Source organism: Cryptomeria japonica, chromosome 1 (assembly GCF_030272615.1).
Source record: "Cryptomeria japonica chromosome 1, Sugi_1.0, whole genome shotgun sequence".
Classification (NCBI taxonomy): domain Eukaryota; kingdom Viridiplantae; phylum Streptophyta; class Pinopsida; order Cupressales; family Cupressaceae; genus Cryptomeria; species Cryptomeria japonica.
The window spans coordinates 534,904,699-534,926,678 of NC_081405.1; positions in this window are offsets into that span (position 1 = coordinate 534,904,699).

The following is a 21,980-nucleotide window of genomic DNA, read 5'->3' on the forward strand; positions in this document are numbered from 1 at the left end:
TAACTTGTTTCAAATTATAGGAGATATTTTTGCAGTCATAGTAGATGGAAATATAGAAGGTGTTAGTTATTATTTATTACGTTGCACAAAAGAGAGAAAGAAGTTAACAAAATCTGAAATGAGCGATGGAATGTCCTTTCCCACAGGTTTGAATTGATTCAATCTATGTTTAAATTATTTTAAATTAAATTTATTTAAACATGCACACATCTGCACATGTTTTCATTTTTATATGTACATAGATCGCTTACGTGCAAATTTTTAATTTCACGTTTCTTATATATATGTACATGTAGGCTCAGTTGTAGTGCAAGCAACATATTTCAAACAAGTTAAAATTGTTCAACATGGGATTCATTTCACTGAAAACCAAATTGACAACAAGGTATATCAGTATAGCCACTTGGTCATTGTTGTTGGCCTAATTCTTCAAACAGTTCCACGTTGTGGGTGGTCTCAAAAGTGGAGACTAGATAGTGAAGATCATGAGAAAATATTAAGTGTTATTGAAGAGTGTTTTGAACCACTTGATGTGGTATGAACTATTTAGTAAACCAAAGTACATGTGTTTCAACCCATGAAATTAATTAATACTTGATAAATTAGAACTTAACTTGTTTTGAAACTTGGATAAATTATTATTTATGTACATTAAAGTGTTTGAATTTAATATTTGATATATATATATATATATATATATATGGCTTGTGTGGACCATATATTGTTTAGTTAAATATGAAATTTTCAATTATATTAAATTAGGATGTATGAAGTTAATTTGTATGTATGTTAAATAATACTTATGTGCACGTATGTAAAGTAAATTGGGACATGTGGATGAGTTGAAAATGTGTTAAGGCCCGATGTATGCAGTTGATTAGGATGCATAGTCTATCTAGTTCTAAATGCATGTATGCATATGTAATTTGTAAGTTGTTAAAATAATTTTAAAGCATGTATGTAAAGTAAATTAGGAATGTATGTATTTATTTAATTAAAAATACACGTGTAAATTTAATAAAAAATGCACATTTAAATTAGAATGTATGTTTAAATTTGATATTAAATTAGGACATGTGTGTAATAACTGAAGAGCGGTCTGAACCACTAAGTGATGTGTTGTGAACTATTTAAAGTATGTACCTAGAAGTACATGGTGTGAACTATAAATAGTATACCTAGAATTTAAATTATTGAATTTATGTTCATTAACTTGAGTTTGTTCATTTAATATGAACTAATGTGTTTTTTATATTGTTCATGGCTTGCACAGTGGAGTGTATATATATTGCTCACAAATTCTTTTAAATTAATGCATATCTACTATATACATGTTACATGTAGTAAAATTTAAAATTTAAAATTGAAATTATAAATGTATATCAATCATTTTTTAATCTATCTACATGTACATGTAAATTCAACTTCACAGATATATATAAATTTAAAAGTTTTAGAGAACATACAGTCCATTCAATCATATTATATATAAAGTGTGTAAGTAATCTAACATGTAAATGAATGATCATATATAATCCGAATACAAATGGTGCGATATATAATCCATGTTCAATGTACAAACTATAACCATATAAAGTATAATCTAACCATACATGGACATGATATATAATCCAGGATCAAACACAAACTATATAAAGTACATAATCTAGCATACATGCATGAAATGTATAATCTGATCAAACACAAACTGTATAAAGTATAATCTAGTCTAAACTTCATACATGCATGAATATATAATATGAAAGTCTAAAATGTACACATGTATATATAAAAAGATAAACAAATGAGCTATAAAGTCTAGCAAATCATCATGCATCGTGTTGGCCACGAACAGAGCGACCATTTGAGGGAGAGTCCTGGTGAGAGTCTGGATGTCCAATAGACCCTTGGAAAAGTAGAATTTATTTAAATATTAAATATATATCTCTAGACACATACATCAAATCCGACTATAGTTAAATGAAAACTAAAATATAAATTGTAATGCACATACATCCATGTGTACACATATAAACAAAAAACCATAACTAACCTATCCACTAACAACATCGAAAGAATCTCTCCTATGCACATGCTCAGAGCTCAAGCTAGGAGTGACATGAGCTAACTATTATACATATATACATATATATGTATGTATTTAAAGATTAGTCCAGGATCAATTTAAATGATACAAATTAAAGTTTCTATTATTTATTAAATGATCTATATATAGATTTATTGTACATGTACAACATATACATCTTGTAAAAATTTAAATGCATGTATGTACATACCAGTGTATCAGGAGTAGGCTGTATAGTCTAATCATGTCTTGTGATCATATCAATCACATGACTCATGCCTGCATATCTCTCTCTAGCTGTACATATGACTGATGAGTGTAAGGGGCTAACTAGATGACTAGGCATCATGGATGAAGTGTCTGACTATAGTAGCATATCCATAAACCCAGTATGACTCAAACCTCGCAACTTCTCCTCAAATGAATCCAAGACCTCATATATTATATGGACTTGGTCAACTCGTATATCCTCCTCAGTAGCAACAAAGTGATCTGTAGGTGGTTTAGTGCCCGGAGCATGCGTAGAGTGATGAGAATGCTATGAATATCTTGGGGTATGAAACAATGTATTGGTAGCCTGCCCGTCTCCGAGAATCTCTTCTCTAACAACAACCAATGGTATCCCAAGTCAAGATGAAATAAAATGGTAAGAATGTAGTAGGTCCTCGACTAAATACTGTGACATATGTACATGTCTACCACCTCCTACTATAGTTGCTACCTCATCTAGGGAGGGGATGCCAATAGTAATATACTAATCATCTGAATTTGAAGCCACAATGTGACTAGAAGATGCATGATCTATGGATAATCTTGAATGTGGTCGGCTCATCACATATCTGCCTAGCCTGTCAGATGATATGGTGGTTATTGCTAATGCAATTTGTCCAATCATATCAATTTCTTCTCTTTGAGAAGAAATCACAGTGTGATTCGCTATGGGGGCAAGGGCTGGGACTACTGCCATAAATCTCTCTCCAACAAGGTCCCTGCGTCTAGGAGGAGCTCTATCACACCTACGGTATGCATCACTATCAACAATCCTACCCCTCCCTTGTCCATAATATGCTGGAATATCAAGGTAGTTTGGTTTCATCTGACAATGAACCTCAGTGAATACTTGTTGTGCAAAGTATAATAGTATATGGTCATTATTAGGATAACGACCATGGGCAGCTAAGAAGTGTGGGTAAATAAATGATGTAACCTGTGGGTCGTTACATCTGGTGACCTGATATCCTCTCACCTTACTCTATACCTGATACTATGGAAAACATCTCTCCTTGATCGTCTCCTTGGAGACCACCCTCACCACATCAACAAAAGAATCATGATCCCTCACCTCACTCCTCAACGGTCTATAAATATCCTCTATAACCTCAAGTGAGAATAAGGTGTGAGAAACTAAGTGGTCCCTTAATGTCTGCAAACTATAAAAAATGGATGTGCATGTACTCCTGTACATGTCATCAGTACGGGGGTCATCTAATATGACCCTCAACCTATGAAGCTCACGATCATTGTACTAGAAAATGGTAGCAATGTTGGGCAAGGGGGCATCCTGGTGTGGAGGATCTACATCATCAATGTGTGGCTCCTGATCAGGAGCCCGTGCAGGTGGATCCTAATAGGGAGCTTGCACAGGTGGATCCTGGGATGCCATCTATCTAGGTAGGTCATAAAGTTAAAATAAATATGTAAACACACACACATGAAGTGCATTCAATTTAAAACATTAACAATTAAAATCAGTTAAATTCTAGAGAGAGAGAGATATATCGTTAATCTTGAGCTCATTAAAAATTAAAATGTACACATGTGAAGTTCTCACATAATTAATAGATATATATATACACATGTGTACATTTTAAATTATTCAAACATTAATGAGAGAGAGAGGGAGATCATTTTCATGACAGAGAGAGATAACATTAATTTCAGAGAGAGAGAGATAAAATTAATTTTAGAGAGAGAGATCATTAAAGATATATATACATACATCATGTACTAAATTAAAACATATATAAATTTATCTATATATCTAGATCACATACATACATTTTAAATTATTAAAACATTAATTTGAGAGAGAGAGGGAGATCATTTAAATCATGACATCTAGAGAGAGAGAGAGATCATTAAAGATATATACATACAACTTTACTAAATTAAAACTTATGTAAATTTGTTATTTAAATCAAATACATAAAAAATTCAAGAACATGTGATATATAATTTTTATAAGTCAATAACAAAAAAAATTAGACCTAATATATTTTTGTAGCTAGGAAATTAGGAATCATCACAAGCAATATAAAAAAACTAATCTAGCTCAATCACGAAAGCTCAAATGCAATGATCAATCCTAAACACATTCAATAAAGACATGAAATCAAAACATTCAAAACTAAAGATTATGCAAACCAATTGTGGATCTGAATGCTTCTTCATGCGGCTCCATTGTTCTTCTTTCTTCTCCAAATAGCCTTTGTTTGTGGATCTCACCTTCAAGTGCATACACCTAATGTGAAAGCAAGATTGATATTGGCACAAGAGTACTCGAAGCGTGATTGATTAGAAATTCAATAATATGATTATTCTCATTAGTCTGATTAGTTGGGATTGAAGAAATTCATCCAATTTATAGAGAAATTGGAGAAAAAGATCAAATTAGCATGATTCAATTCAAATGGAAATTGCAAATCAAAAATGTCAATTATGACAAATTTATAACAAATTATGCACTTTCTATGCAAAATTTGATTGATTGATAATTATGACAAAATTATGACAACTTTCTATGCAAAAATTGATTGATTGTCAATTATGACAAATTATGACAAATTTCTATGTCATTCCCATGAAATTAGGAGGAAAATAGGAGAGAATTGAAATTAGATGAATTAGAAATTAGAAAATTAGAAAAAGAGGAAAATTAGGAATTAAGAATTAGGTAAATTAATTAATAATTTGTCATTTATTAATTAGTTCACAAAAGAGGAATAATTAGCCAATTAAATGAACATTTAATTGCGATGAGAAGACTTAGGATAAATAAATAATTTATAAATCCTAGAGAGAGAAATGACAAACAGGGTTAAATGATTAAATCACGGAACCCTAGAAGATGAATTAGCAATGTGAGAATGACAATTAGGTCTTGATTGAAGATAATTAATGTCGATCATGATTTTGAATTGATAAATGTCCAATGTGATAAATGATTTGATTGATAAACTAACTGAGATTGATAAAGAGACCAATTGATAGGCACCAATTGACAAGGAACAATGACTAATTGATCCAAATTGACATGATTGAGAAGGACAACGACGATCGATGACAAATTGATGACAAGATTGAAAATGACCATGATCGATGACAAATCGATCGCAAAACGACAAGATCAAACAATGACAACGATCGATGACAAATCGATCACAAAATGACAAGATTGATAAGAGGACAAAACCCTAATTACGATTGACGATGTCCAAAATGATGACAAATGAACACGCACATTGATACGACAGGATAAGATTGAACAAAATCATGATTGAAAGTTGGTGTCGACAAGACCAAATTTGAGAACGAGATGATTGAAGAATGTAGAAGAATGACTCGATGCTCGCAAATGATAAAGATCAAGTGTGAATCATAGGAGAAATGTTAATGCGACTCAAAAAAACCTAAAATGAGGCAATGCGCAAATGTTAAAGTATGACTCCGCAAGTGTTGACCATTTTTAGGTGTGTACAATTTTATTGTAATGTGTATAAATATTTTTGTGTATATCAAAATTAATTTTTTTGTTCACTAAAACATGGGCATTGATACAACATGTACACTTTTTAATCATGTGAAGATTTGAAAATAAAATAAATGTTGGACCACTAGTAGGAAACACTATTATCCTTCAATTCAAATATTAAGGGCGGTTTAAGCTTTGGGGATTTTAGGCATATATTAAAGCCCTCCAACTTAGACTGAATCTCCCCTAGATTTTTTCCAATCATAAAAAAATAGGGATGGCTCCCTATTGAGACAAACTATTGTGCACTTTAAACTATATAGATCAATTAAATCATGACTCAAGCTTGATCCTAAGGGGTATGTCGTACACACTAGGATGTTATAAAGGGTCATATATGGTCCTAAGGAGTCACACATTTGTTAACACATTCTTGAGCCCTTAGGACCACATATGACCCTTAGGACACTATGTAATGGACTAAGGGCTATGTCGTACACACTAGGATTTTATAAGGGGTCATATGCAGTTCTAAGGGGTCACACATACATGTTAGAACACATGTGTGACCCCTTAGGACCACATATGACCCCATAGGACACTATGTGATCCTAAGGGGTATGTCATACACACTAGGATGTTATAAAGGGTCATAAGTGGGTTCTAAGGGGTCACACATTTGTTAACACATGTTTGACCCCTTAGGACCACATATGACCCCTTAGGACACTAAGTAATGGACTAAGGGGTATGACGTACACACTAGGCTTTTATAAGGGATCACATGCGGTCCTAAGGGGTCACACATGTGTTAGAACACATGCGTGACCCCTTAGGGTCCACTATGTGATCCACTATGGTCCTAAGGGGTCGTATAGTGTCATAAAGGGTCATATGTGGTCCTAAGTGGTCATGCATGTGTTATAACACATGTGTGACCTCTTAGGACCACATATGACCCCTTAGTAAACCATGTGATCCTAAGGGGAATGTTGTATGTACATTAGGATGTTATAAGGGGTCATATGTGGTCCTAAGGGGTCACGCATGTGTTAGAACACATGCGTGACCCCTTAGGACCACATACTCAACCCCTTATGACACTATACATGTGATCTTAAGGTATCGTATGTCGTAGACACTAGGATGTTATAAGGGGTCATATGTACAGTCCTAAGGGGTCACACATGTCCAGTGTTAGAACACACATGATCATGCATGACCCCTTATGACCACATATGACCCCTTCTAGGACACTATGTGATTGTGATCCTAAGGGGTACATGTTGTATACAATAGGATGTTATAAGGGGTCATGTGTAGTCTTAAGGGGTTACACATGTGTTAGAACACATGCGGGTGAACTCACAATAATGGTTCCCACTTTTTTGCCACTTTTGACACTGAGATGTACATTTTTAAAATAATCTTCAAATTCTGAGAACTATAACTTTTAAACTATTAAAAATTTGAAGATGATGTAAATTAGTGATTTCTAGCATTTTGTTTGTAGATTCTATATACATTTTTTTCAAATTTTTTTGAAAGATTTTTTTAAAAATTTTCCATCTCCCTCGAAAAGTAGTTTTTCACAACAAACTACATTTTTTAAGAGTGATGTGCCTCCCGAAACGCATAACTTTTTTTCTATAAATGATAAAAACTCAATTCTTTCGAATTTTGGTTTGTAACATCAATATCCAGGGCTTTCATTTGGTTTTATAGCGATATGTTCAATATTTTTCATTTTATAAAGTTTTGAAGTCCGACTAGTCATAATTCAAACATAGGTTTATGTTTGAACACATAACTTGTTCTATATAAATCGAAATTCAATTTTTTTTTTTTTGTTAGAAAGAAGACATCAATACCAAGGGCATAGATATTTTTCAGAATTTTTTTGAATTAGTTTCTTATTTTTCCCAATGCGTTGAACAGAGAAGTTCATGTTCGGTGAAAAAACAATTTTTAATAAAATTAAAAAATCAAGAACATAATAAATTCAAAATATTACAAAATTATATTCGTTGGAAAGCTTGCTTCGAGTACTACCATCTAATATTTTTGGGTTATCAAGATTATTTCATTCGTGCATTGAACCAGAGCTCCGAAGTCATTAATTCTTCAGAACTCTGAAATTTTTTGGGAGAAACTTCTAATTTTTGGGGTTCGAACGAACACGAGTTCGATCGGATTGGGTTCGCTTGAACCAAAAGGGGTTCGAGCGAACCCCCATTTGCTCGAACAAGTGAGCTTGATTTTGGCACGCTCGATGTTCAAGCGAACCCACTCGATGTTCGAGCGAACCCAACTGAACAGTTTGGTTCGCTCGGACTCCCAGGGGTAGTCCGAGCGAACATTTGTATTTCGCTCGAACACTGGCAAATCCGAAATTCCCACTTTCGCCAAATTCCTTCGTTGGCAAAAGTGGGAACCAGCTTTGTGAATTCACCCATGCATGACCCTTTAGGACCACATATGACCCCTTAAGACACTATGTGATGGACTAAGGAGTATGTCGTTTACACTAGGATTTTATAAGGAGTCATATGTGGTTCTAAGGGGTCACACATACATGTTAGAACACATGCGTGACCCTTGAGGACCATATATGACCTCTTAGGACACTATGTGATCCTAAGGGGTATGTCATACACACTAGGATGTTATAAAGGGTCATATGTGGTCCTAAGGGGTTATGGATTTGTTAACACAAAGATGGTGGTCAAAAAAGTGGACACACCAAAAAAAATACATGAAAAACACCAAATTTAAAAAACCCCATATGCGTTTAGGCTTGTTTTGCTGAGCCTAACCAAAGCTAAACCGCATGCACGGTTTAAAACATTCTAACCGCATACGCAGTTTAAAAACTAAAATCGCGTATGCGGTTCTGTCTGTCAATAAAATTCCATTCACTTAGCATTCCATTAGGTTTTTCAGTAGGATATATACATAAAATATAACATTTAAGTATAAGTGACATTTCTCTTTGTCTTTTATCTTTCTTATAATTTAAGTTATATTTTATGTATATATTGTCAGGATGTTTGAGAGTGGTTCTAGATCTCTAAGAGTTATAATGCAAATTCTAGTTTTTTGAGTATTCTTATAAATTTCAGACTTAGTCAAATTTTAGTAATCAGCATGCTCATATCAGCATTATGTTTCTCATCTCTTCCCTACATTCCTCCTCTCTCTTCCTTAACCCCTACCTTTTTGTCTCTTAGTCATCTCCCTCTCTACTTTCTTCCCTCTCTTGGGCATCTCTCTGTCTCTTTCTCTCTTTCATATATCCCTCTCTCAAATATCTATATCTCTCACTCTCTCCCCCTCTCTTAAGTGTCTCTCTCTCTCATTCTCTCCCTCTCCCTCCCCTCCCTTTCTCTTCCTTTGTCAAGTATTTCTTTCCCTCTAACTCTCTTTCTCTCTCCCCTCTCGCTCCATTTCTCTTTCTCTCAAGTCTCTCTCCTTCTCTCCATCACATCTTTGGCTATCAATCTCTCTCTCTCTCTCTCTCTCTCTCTCTCTCTCTCCCTATTTGTCTCTATCTCTCTATCTCACTCTCCTCCTCTATCAAGTGTATCTCTTTTCCACTCTCTCCCTACCTCCCCACCTCCCTTTCTATTTTTCACTTAACTCTCTCTCTCTCTCTCTCTCTCTCTCTCTCTCTCTCTCTCTCTCTCTCTCTCTCCCATTCTTTATCTCTAAAGTCTCTCCCTCTCATCCTCGTTCTCTCTATCTCACTCTCCCCTTCTCTCAGGTGTCTCTCTCTCATTCTCTCCCTCTCCCCTCTCCCTCCCTCTCTCCCTTTCTCATTACCTCTCTTTCTCGCTCTCTCCCTCTCTCCCTCTCATCGCACCTCTCTCTCTCTAGTCTTTTGTAATATCCTTCCACCCCTTCCTCTCACTCAGACTCTCTCCATCTCTCACCCTCTCTTTCTCTCTCTCTCTCACCTTTCCTCCTTTCACCTCTTAGGTTTCTCTTTCTCTCCCAATCCCTCTATCCACCTCTTAGATCTCTCTATACCTCCCCCCCCCTCTCTCTCTCTCTCATTTATCTCTTATCTCTCCCTCTCATTCTCTATCTCTCTATCTCACTCTCCTCCTCTCTTAGGTGTATCTCTCTCCCATTTCCTCCCTCTCCTCCCCCTCTCTCCCTCTCTAGGGTCAAAAGGTATTCTCAGAGGTCATATGGTATACAAGGGATCCATGCATGTGTCCTAAGGGGTCATAGGACACCATATGACCCATAACGACACATAAGAGGTCATATGGAGTCCTAAGGGATCATAAGACACCATATGACCCTTTAGCACACCATATGACCCATAATGACACCAAATGGTATCCTAAGGGGTCATAAAACACTATATGACCTCTTGGGACACCATACGACCAATAACTGCACCATATGGAGTCCTAAGGGGTCAAATAGTGTTCTAAGGGGTTGTAGGAGACTACATGACCCATTAGGACACTATATGACCCCTAATGACACCATATGGTGTCCTAAGTGGTCATACAGTACCATATGGTGTCCAATGGGTCATTGGACACCATATGACCCTTAGAATGAAATACGACCCCTAACAACATCTAAGGGGTCATAGGACACTATATGATCCCTTAGAATACCACAGGACCTATAATGATGCCAAATAGTGTCCTAAGGGGTCATAGAACACCATATGACCCTTTTGGGCCCCATATGGTGGTGTTATGGGTCGTATGGTATCCTAAGGGGTCATATGGCATCCTATGACCCCTTAGGATACCATATGATGTTGTTATGGGTTGTATGGTGTCTTAAGGGGTCATATGGTGTCCTAAGGGTTCATAGGACACAATATGACCTCTTAGGAAACAATATGACACCTAAGGGATCATATGGTGTTCTAGGAGGTCATAGAATACCATATGACCCTTTAGGATACCATACGACCTATAATGACACCATATGGAGTCCTAAGGGATCATATGGTGTCCTAAGGGATCATAGAACACCATATGACCCGTTAGAACACCATATGACCCGTTAGAACACCATATGACCCATAATGACATGTAAGAGGTCATATGGAGTCCTAAGGGGTTAGAAGACACCATATGACCCCTTAGTACACCATACAACCCATAATGACACCAAATAGTGTCCTAAGGGGTCATAAAACACTATATGACCTCTTAGGACACCATATGACCCATAATGACACCATATGGAGTCCTAAGGGGTCAAATAGTGTCCTAAGGGGTCGTAGGAGACCATATGACCCCTTAGGACACCATACAATGTCCTAAGTGGTCAAAAGGTGTCCTAGGGGTCATATGACAACATAAGACACATAACGATACCATATGGTTTCCTAATGGCTCATAGGACACCATATGACCCTTAGAACACAATACGACCCCTAACAACATCTAAGGGGTTATATGGTATCCTAAGGGGTCATATGACACTATATGATCCATTAGAACACCATAGGGCCTATAATGATGCCAAATAGTATCCTAAGGGGTCATAGAACACCATATGACCCTTTAGGGCACCATATGGTGCTATTATGGGTCATATGGTATCTTGAGGGGTCATATGGCATCCTACGACCCCTTAGGACACCATGTGATGTCGTTATGGGTTGTATGGTTTCTTAAGGGGTCATATGGTGTCCTAAGGGGTCACAGGACACCATATGACCTCTTAGGAATCAATATGACCTTTAATGACACCTAAGGGATCATATGGTATCCTAAGAGGTCATAGAATACCATATGACCCTTTAGAACACCATACGACCCATAACGACACCATATGGAGTCCTAAGGGATCATAGAACACTATATGACCCATTAGGACACCATATGACCCATAATGACATGTAAGAGGTCATATGGAGTCCTAAGGGGTCATAAGACACCATATGACCCCTTAGCACACCATACAACCCATAATGACACCGAATGGTGTCATAAGGGATCATAAAACACTATATGACCTCTTAGGACACCATACGACCCATAATGACACCATATGGTGTCCTAAGAGGTCAAATAGTGTCCTAAGGGATCGTAGAAGACCATATGACCCCTTAGGACACCATATGACCCCTAATGACACCATATGGTGTCCTAAGTGGTCATAAGGTGTCCTAGGTGTCATACAACAACATAAGACACATAACGATACCATATGGTGTCCTAATGGGTCATAGGACACCATATGAGCCTTATAACACAATACGACCCCTAACAACATCTAAGGGGTCATATGGTATCCTAAGGGGTCATAGGACACTATATGATCCCTTAGCACACCATAGGACCGATAATGACACCAAATAGTGTCCTAAGGGGTCATAAAACACCAAATGATCCTTTAGGACACCATATGGTTTTGTTATGGGTTGTATGGTGTCCTGAGGGGTCATATGACATCCTATGACCCCTTAGGACACCATATGGTGTCGTTATGGATCGTATGGTGTGTTAAGGGGTCATATGGTGTCCTAAGCGGTCATAGGACACCATATGACCTCTTAGGAAACAATATGACATCTAATAACATTGAAGGAATCATATGGTATCCTAAGGGGTCATAGAATACCATGTGACCCTTTAAGACACCATATGACCCATAACGACACCATATGGAGTCCTAAGGGGTCATATGGTGTCCTAAGGGATCATAGAACACCATATGACCCATAACGACACCTATGGGGTCATAATACACCATATGACCCCTTAGTACACCATACAACCCATAAATACTATCCAACCAATACATCCACATGATCCAAAGAAACCAATACGTTCATTTTCTTCAAATGTTCTACTTTATATCCTATCTTCTTAAAAAAAAAATTGACCACCTTGTCAATCTTCTTATCACCTTATATATATGCAAACAAAAAGAAGATATATTGGAGGGAGAGGAAGAGAGAGGGGATGGAGGGAGGGAGAGAGAGAGAGAGAGAGAGAGAGAGAGAGAGAGAGAGAGAGAGAGAGAGAGCACATACACACACATATGTGTGTACATATATTTAATATATTATATATATATATACATATATATATAAATATTATATATATTTTATTTCTTATATTATATATAAATTTTATATCATATGTATATACACATATTATATATATACAATAGCATATTATACACACTCCCAAAATTTAAACAAACTTAGCTCGTACGCGTTATTTATAGTAAAAATAACATGTACATGCTTTTTATAGTACAAATAGCGTGTATGTGCTTTTCATACCATAGGTACCCCGTACGCGCTTTTGTCTATTTAGGCTTGGAAATAGGTCTGGATGACAAAACTACGGTTTGGAAGTTTGATTTCGCTCCATTTCCCTCTTTTTTGGCATGTTTTATTTTATCAACTTGGTTTCTCGACTTTGTCATCATTAGGTTTACACATCATCAAATGGGTATTTCTAAAATTTCCACCATATTTTCACTCATCTTCTGAGCTTTCTAACCATATAATTTTTTTTTAATATTAACAACGATAACATATTATTATTGAATTTCTTTTACTAGTGTCTCCATAGTTCTCACAGACATACATGCACCATTTTTTTAATAACTTTTGATATAATTATCCAAATTTTAAAAAAATTATATATTATTGTAGTGAACTTGATTCTTTACAATTTAAAAAAAAAAATTGCATTTTTTGATTTTTTTAGTGCAACATATGCTTTGCGCATGAACATGTACCTAATTTTTCAGGATGTACTCGATCAAAAAAATCATAAAAAACAAAATACTCAACAAAAAATTACAAAAAAATTTACATCTTCTAGTGCTCACCCTTAGCTATCTTTCTACCAAAGGATTTGTCAAAATGCTAAATCTAAATATGACTTTTTTGATGCGCACGTCAGACACTATGTTATATTTTTCTGAAAAAATCAGGGTCTATTTTTTGTGCGCGAAGGATTTGACCCCCTTAATCATATCCAATTTTGAAAAAGTTTAGTAGTTTGGAAAATTGATTCAAAGTACTACAATATTTGATGTTTGATTATCTTCATATCTTGAGTGGATGAATTTCAAATTTTAACTCCAAGTTCAGGTTCACCTGATTTCAGAAAAAAAATGTCCACTTATACCCCCCTTTTTGACCACCATCTTTGTGCACTTACCCCATGACCACTTAGGATCACATATGACCCCTTAGGACACTATGTAATGGACTAAGGGGTATGTCGTACATACTAGGCTTTTATAAGGGGTCACATGTGGTCCTAAGGGGTCACACATGTGTTAGAACACATGCGTGACCCCTTAGGAGCACATATGACCCCTTAGGGTCCACTTTGTGATCCTCTATGGTCGTAAGGGGATGTATAGTGTCATTAGGGGCATATGTGGTATTTAGAGGTCCTAAGAAGTCATGTTGTGTGTGTAACAGGATGTGAAAAGGGGTCACATTGTAGATTATTTATTTTGTCTAATTTGTTTAAATTTGTTATCTAAGTTTTATAATATTTTTTAAAATTTTAATTTATTAATTTTTCTAACGTTTTAATTTATTATATTTAGATTTGTAACATTTTTCTAATTGTTTTTTTTTCTAATGTTTTTATAAGTTCTAATGTTTTTGTTAATGTTTTACTAAGTTCTAATATTTTTCTTAATGTTTTTCTAAGTTTTCCATAACATTTTTTTTAAAAGCTAAAAAAAAATACATATACAGTTATGTAATTTAAAAAAAAAATTGAAATTAAATCAAAACATTAAATTTTCAAACGCTTTTCTAAAATGCTGAAAAACAATAAATATACAATTATTTAATTAAAAAAATAAATTAACAAACAAATTATTTATTAATTTTTAAATAAATTTAATAAAAAAAGATATTATTAAACAAAAAAAGGTTATTTTGTGCACTCGAAATAATGTAGGTCGAAAGCTGAAAGGTGAGATGCATTGGCTGTTGTAGACAGGGCATGGTGACTTGGTACTGACATCAGGTTTGCTCTAAGCCCCTCTGGACACAGAAAAATACAAGTTTGAAAATGACATTTTAACTGTCATTTTTGGATTTTATAGAATTTTGAAAAAAAGAATTATATTTGTTTCAATCGAACGGGGGGTTCGATCGAACCCTGAAACCCATCTGGGGTTTGATCGAACTCATGTTCGATGGCGGGTTCGATCGAACCATGGGGGAGGGCTCTCTCGAACACCCCTAGTTCGTTCGAACCCCCTCCCAAAAAAATTCTCCACCTCCGCAAATTTTCTTCATTGGCAAAAGTGGGAACCATTAATGTGGGATAACCCCATCCACATATAGAACTATGATAAGAGTGTGACCATTTTCAGATTTATTATACAAACAATGGTCAAATTTAGATCTCATAAATTGCAAACACAACACATAAATGTAAAAAAATTGACACCACAGTCTAGGAGAGTGTTTTAAACCATAAAGAGGTTTCTTCAACTTACAAATAGGTTTTTCTTTATCATTTTTAATGAAATTATCTAGTTGCGACATGTAAATTTCCTCCTTCAAATTACCATGAAGGAACACTATCTTCACATCCATTTTCTCAACCTCCAAGTCATTAGCTATTGTAGGTTATAACAATAATCGGATAGATGCCAACTTAGCTACATGAGAGAATATTTAACCATAATCAATTCCCTCCACTCGAGAATACCCCTTTTGTGACCAATCATGCTTTATACTTATCAACACTACCATCTAGTCTCAATTTCTTTTTCAACACCTATTTACATCCAATGGATCTCTATTCTTCAAGCAAAGGCACCAAATACCATGTAACCTTCTTCTTCAATGTAGTCATTTCTTCATTCATGGATTTCATTTAGGGAAATGCATCATGCATATGCATAGCCTCTCTAAGATTCCCAGGCTCATTAGTGTTAGAAATCAAAGCAAACATGCAATTGGAATCCAACAAAGAATATCCAAACCCTTTTAGTGAATGACTATATCTATTAGGTCACTATCTATCATGGGTAGACCTCCTCAATTGCTAAGGTCAAGGTTATTTCTCCTCTTTAGAACTTTTATAATTACTTGACATGTCCTCATCATCAGGTTCAATAGGAGTGTGTAGTTCATTTCTTACCCAAGTAGATGGTACCTAAGCTACCTTACTTTTTTGGTTCTCTCCCTTCTTTGACTGCAAATCAATAGTGGAAGGATTGAAACTCATGTAAGATCACACTTTACTCTAAAGAACTTTCTCTACAACTTGATCCCAAAGCTTGTAACCTTTCACATCGACACCATAGTCAATTAAGATATATTTAACCACATTATTCTCCAATTTTGATCTTTTCCCACTCAATACATGTGCATATACCTCAAAGGAAAAGACTCTAAGATGTCTCAACAAGGGCTTCTTACCATAATATTCCTTCATGGTTTTCTTCTCAACAAGCATTGAAGTAGGGTATCTATTAATCAAGTAACATGCAGTGGCTATAACTTCAATCTAGAACTTCCTTTCAAGCCCAACACCAATTAACATACTCTTAGCTCTCTCAATTAGTTTTTTATTCATCCTCTCCACAACTTGATTTTATTGTAGGGTGTATGGAGTTGTCTTATATCTTTCAATCCCATGTTCCTTACAAAACTTGATGAATTTTGCTAGTCAAAATTCACTGCCATTGCCAATCCTCAAACAATTACTTTTTCTACTACACTGGTTTTCAACCAGGGATTTTAATTTTTTTAATCAGTTGACTAAATTTTTTAGATTTACTTCTATGAAAATACACAATTGTCCTTCTATTATAGTCATTTATAAAAGAGACAAAATACATAGATCTAGATATTGAAAAAACAGTAACAAGACCAAACACTTCTGAATGAATATAATCCAAAACCCTTCAAGACTTATGAGAATAGGAATAAAAAGAAACATGGTGTTGTTTTCTATAAACACAATGTTCGCAAAAGTCAAACTCGAGATTAAAATCATCAAATCCTTCAACAGGGCTCTTGTTTTTCAGATCTCTAAGACCCTTCTCACCAATATGATCAAGTCTATGTTGCCTTCTTGGACTTCTACATGCTCTCTATTTGTCATCTTGATGATGGATCATAGAGTGTGATTCAAAATGTTGATGCAAAAAACTCATACACAATCTAATCCGAAAACACTCAAGATTAATATCTCATGGATTGTGGAATCTTGATGCTTGTTATTGTCTTCTCTACTAGGAGCTTCATCTCCAAAGCATTTGCAACCTTAGGTACCTAAAAATCATGACATGAAATCTTGAAACAACTATCTTCTTCTCTACTTGATGTGATGGTGAGGATGAAGAGTCCAATGCCCTCTTCTTGGACTTCCTAGGAGCTTTATTCCACTAAATTGTGCATGCATCCAACTTATACAAGGTGCCAATATGAAAACCTTTATCAAGCACCATAGAGACTCTTGTCATCTTACGTACACTACTCAAGAAAAAGTTTGCACACCCACATGACTCACCTAGCTAATTGAAAATGGGTTTTTGTGCCAAATTGGAATATGGAGGACACTAGGAATTCCCTTCACCATACCATCATAAAATTAGATATTAACTCTTCTATGACCAACATCCTTTAAGTAAGAATCATCACCTAGATACACCTTCCTAGCATCAAACTCTTCATACTTTGAAAATCAACCTCTATGAGAGGTCATGTGAAAAGAGGCACTTGAATCTAACAACCACACATCTTTCAATGCATGTGTTGCCAAGGCTATAGCAAAATAATCTACTTTTTCATGAGAGGATCTATCGGAGTGAAAATTAGAGAAATCCTTTTTATCTTTATTTTTCTTCTTCTCCTTACACTCTTTTTAGAAATGACCAAATTTTCAATAATTCCATCTTTTTGCCTTTTACGTTTTACTAGGAGACTTACATCTTCCCAGAGACTTGGATTTACCCTTGTCCTTTTTCTTTCCTTTCTCCATCATTCTACTACAAGCAACCATGGTTTCCTTAGTCATATCAAAAGATTTTCCTTGCATCTCTTCATATAACAACAAACCATCCATATTCTCCATCCTGAAAGTGGTTGTGTGCTTCCAATGCCCATCACAATGTGATCGCATGAGTCTAGCAAAGAACATAACATAATCATACATTTATCTTGATCATCAATCTTGTCATCAATAGAATTCAGTTGAGCAACCAACATATTGAATGCATTCATGTAATCTGCAACAAACCCTCCTTCCTTCATCCTTAGAGGATATAACTTCTTTCTCAAGAATAAATTATTTACCAAGGATTTCCCTTGATAAATATTACCAAGGTTTTTCCAAAGTGTAGTTGTAATGTTCTCATCATGAACATTCAAAACCATTGAATCAGCTAGACGGAGTCTTATCATACCCTTGGATATTTAATCCATTTTGTCCCTTATAATTTACCTTATCTTTAAACAAATTAAAAAAAATCACTAATAAAACAAAGTACACATAATAATTTATATATATAGTATAAAAAATTATCAAAATTAAAAAAATGATGATGGCATTTGCAACAACTGAATTTTCACTTAAATCTCAATTACATTATCATTATAATGATGATCCTCATCATCGCCACCATTATATTCTGCATTGTCATCAGCATAGTCAGCAAAATCATCATATTCAAAGAAACCATACTCATAGTCGTCATAAGCACACTCTTCATTATCGCAGTCACTCACACACTTAAACTCCTTAAAATCATGAGGGTCAAGAAGCCTATAGCGCAGCAGATCTTCTTCAGAATATTCTGCACCTCTATTTTTGATGTAGCGGAAGTCCGAAGGGTCAACATGGTAGAAGAGCGGAATAATTCTAGCCTTGGTTTGGAACATCAAAGCAAGCTCAGCTAACACCAAGGAGATTCTGCATATTGCAGTGATAAGATGGCTATGTGCACTGCGGCAGAGGATATAGCATTCTTAATAGCAGAAGGAAAATAATCGCCCAGGTCAGTCTCTGGAGCATCTAGATATGCCCGGATCCCAGCTTGCTGTAGAGCATCGTAGAGCTGCTGAGCCAGAGTTGTTTTGACGTCTGGGCCTCGATGGTTGATGAATACGTCAAGCATGATTTTATCTTTTTGCTGGGAGGTTCAAGCACCACGAATGGATCGCGTTCCTCTTCTCCTCGACCAGATGTCGAAGTGGAAGCCATTAATGAATCTCTGCTAAAAAAGCAAATAATCAAGAATGGATATCTTATAAACACCTTATAGTTGAAGAAAGGAATCCAGTGCTTCAACAGGTGAAGTATGGAGATATAAATAGCAGAAAAGCGATGACATAGTCGAGAAATACAAAATTGGTAGGTTGTAGAGTGCTTCCACTTTCTTGCCTGGCGAGAACACGACAACCGATGACCTAGTCGACAAAGACAAAGTTTGCTTCCTCGTGAAAAGCAAGAAAGGTATAAAATAAGTCGGCGAGTCAAAAGTCGTTGGCCGTGTTTGGACGTTCTTGAGAATAGGGAAGATAAGGGTTGAATTCGTGACCGTGACTCCCGTATATTCGAATTGGGAAGAAGAATGATCCCTAGCTTTACTCGCACGAAATAAAATTATACTAACACTTGCATTTCAATGAGGTGTAATGGTGTCGTCGTTGATAGTTACATCGATAATTTATTCAGAGGGTTCTGAGTTTAAAAGAAATGAAAATTGTCTTTATATTAGGACTAATATGAAGATAACTGAATATGATCAATTACATATAATATATTTGATGTTGATCGTTGAGAGATCTTTTATATAACTAGTACAATTGAGAAAAACATACAAAATTTTGTTTATTAACTTCAACGATATGTAGGTTTGTCCATCCTTTGTCTTGTCCACCAAAATCATTTTACTTTTTTCTTCCAAGATGTTGAATAAAAGCTTCATTTTGATCGACATTAGGTTTGTCGGCATATGATCATCTACAATGATAGTGATCGATGAATATGTCCATGTATCAATTCCAATTTTAAGTATGTTGTTTGGCATGCTACGTTCATCGAACATGATTGTCTAGTCATAATGATACGACTCATTAGTGAGAGCCAAATATATCACATCTTGACTTGATATATTAGTGTTTAGAAATTCTTGTAATTTATTATTTTTGGAACCTACAATTGTTAGAATTATGAAAAAACCAATGATTAAGTTAGGGTATTATTAGTGAAATCAATGTTTACAATTATTCTTTGAAAAGATAGGTAGATGTAAATACAAATTTAGTTACCTTTTGTGTATTCTTTATTGATTGGTTGGTTGCATTCTTTGTAGCATATAGTCTTGATATTGCCTCCTTGTAGATGAGTTTGACATGTGTTGAAGTAGATTTCTACAAAAAAAAAAAACTAATACTAAAATTGGTGGTTCATGAATAATTGAGGAAACTATGAGGGAGATAGTGCTAAGAGTTCCATACCTTTGACTTTTTTATAGAGACAGCTATTGTAATTGAGCTTCCTCTTTTTTCCTCATAACTATGTATGGATTGTTTTGCATTTTAGAGTATCACTCAAAGGAGAATGTTGGTTGGATGTGAAGGTTGTTTAATGACTTTACTCTAGATACAGTTGTAAATGTTAGTCCTTTTCTTTCTATTTTTCCAATATCGACTGTTGTTTTTTGTAGTGTGAGAACTTGGGATTTGTGTATTGTAATAGCCCATGCCATTGTGAGTGATATCTTCCTTCAACTAACTAGTGATAGTGGTATTATCGATATACTTTTTGGGTCTTCTTGGTTCTATGGTGGCTCACTATAATTATCGATCCTTGCTACAACATACATCAAAACATCTGGTGGTTTACAACCTAGGCTATAAATGAATAACTTCACCAAGAGCTCCATTTAAATGTCCCACTTTTGTCCATATGTTGGTTGTGAGCATGATACATTGGCCTTTGCAAAGTAGTACTTGCTTTTCAAGTTGTTCGTCGTTAGTTGCATTATCTATTTTGCTCCTAATGCTTGTTGTAATACTTATTGCGATTTGATGGTTTAACAATTTTAGTATTCTTTTACTGTGCACCCTAACTAAATCATTACTAGAAAATAGGTGCATAGAGTTGTCAAATTGTTCCTATTCTTTTGATGTAAGTTGTTTGTCTATGCATGTCATCAACAGTTACCAATCTTCATATGTTGCTTTTCATCTCATATGTTTTGCAAGATTGACAAAATTGTTCTTGTGTTGGAGTTTCACCTTGTTGTCAAAACATTGTCTATAACGTAACTACTGTTGTGAATTATTCCAATAATGTTTTGGCATTCCAATGAGGTGCGTAGATAGGTTTGTCCATCGCTAGTGGCAATTGTGAAAGGTCACCTATCAATATTACAATACTCCACCAAAGCATAGATGTTGTTGGTGGGGAAAGGCCTCACATAGTCTACTAGATCTATTTTTAGTAGTAGCTTTGGCTCTATGAAGCTCATCTCATCAATGAGGATATATCTAATGTGCTTCAACTCTTCTTGGAATGTTGTTAATGCTTGTCCCTGCAATGCCTGCATTTCTGTGATTTAGGAATCCTAAGTGTTGAATGTATAGTTGATGCGTGTATATTGAATGCGGCAACTCCTATAGAAGATAGTATGAGATAACGGCCTTTTTGATGTGGTGCCTTGTTTTCAAGTGCATTTCTTATGCAAGTGATTAAGTAGGATTTTCCTATACTCGTTGTTCCTTGAATAATCATGTGCAATGGTTTAGCTGATGGACATTTGTTGTGGTTTGTAATCATTGTGAATGCTAGATTTTATTTTGGCTACAATTTATAACTTGGAATGTTAAAGTTAGATGGCATGTATTCATCTTGGCTACATGTTTTTTCATGTTTATGAATTGTCCCACAATTTCATGTAACTCTTTGGGCATTGAAATCTTATCCCATCTATTATTGTTATCAAACTCATGCCTTCCAAGTCTCAAGTTCATTTAGGTTGACATTGTTTGAAGGACCCATATGTGAAAACAATTAAATGTAGCTATGTGTAAGTAGCTAGATTGGTCATTTAATGTAGCTATGTGTAAGTAGCTAGATTGGAATTGGCTTTCATTTTTTATTCTTGTTGTTTGGTGGAACACTTTTCATCCAGCATTCAAAG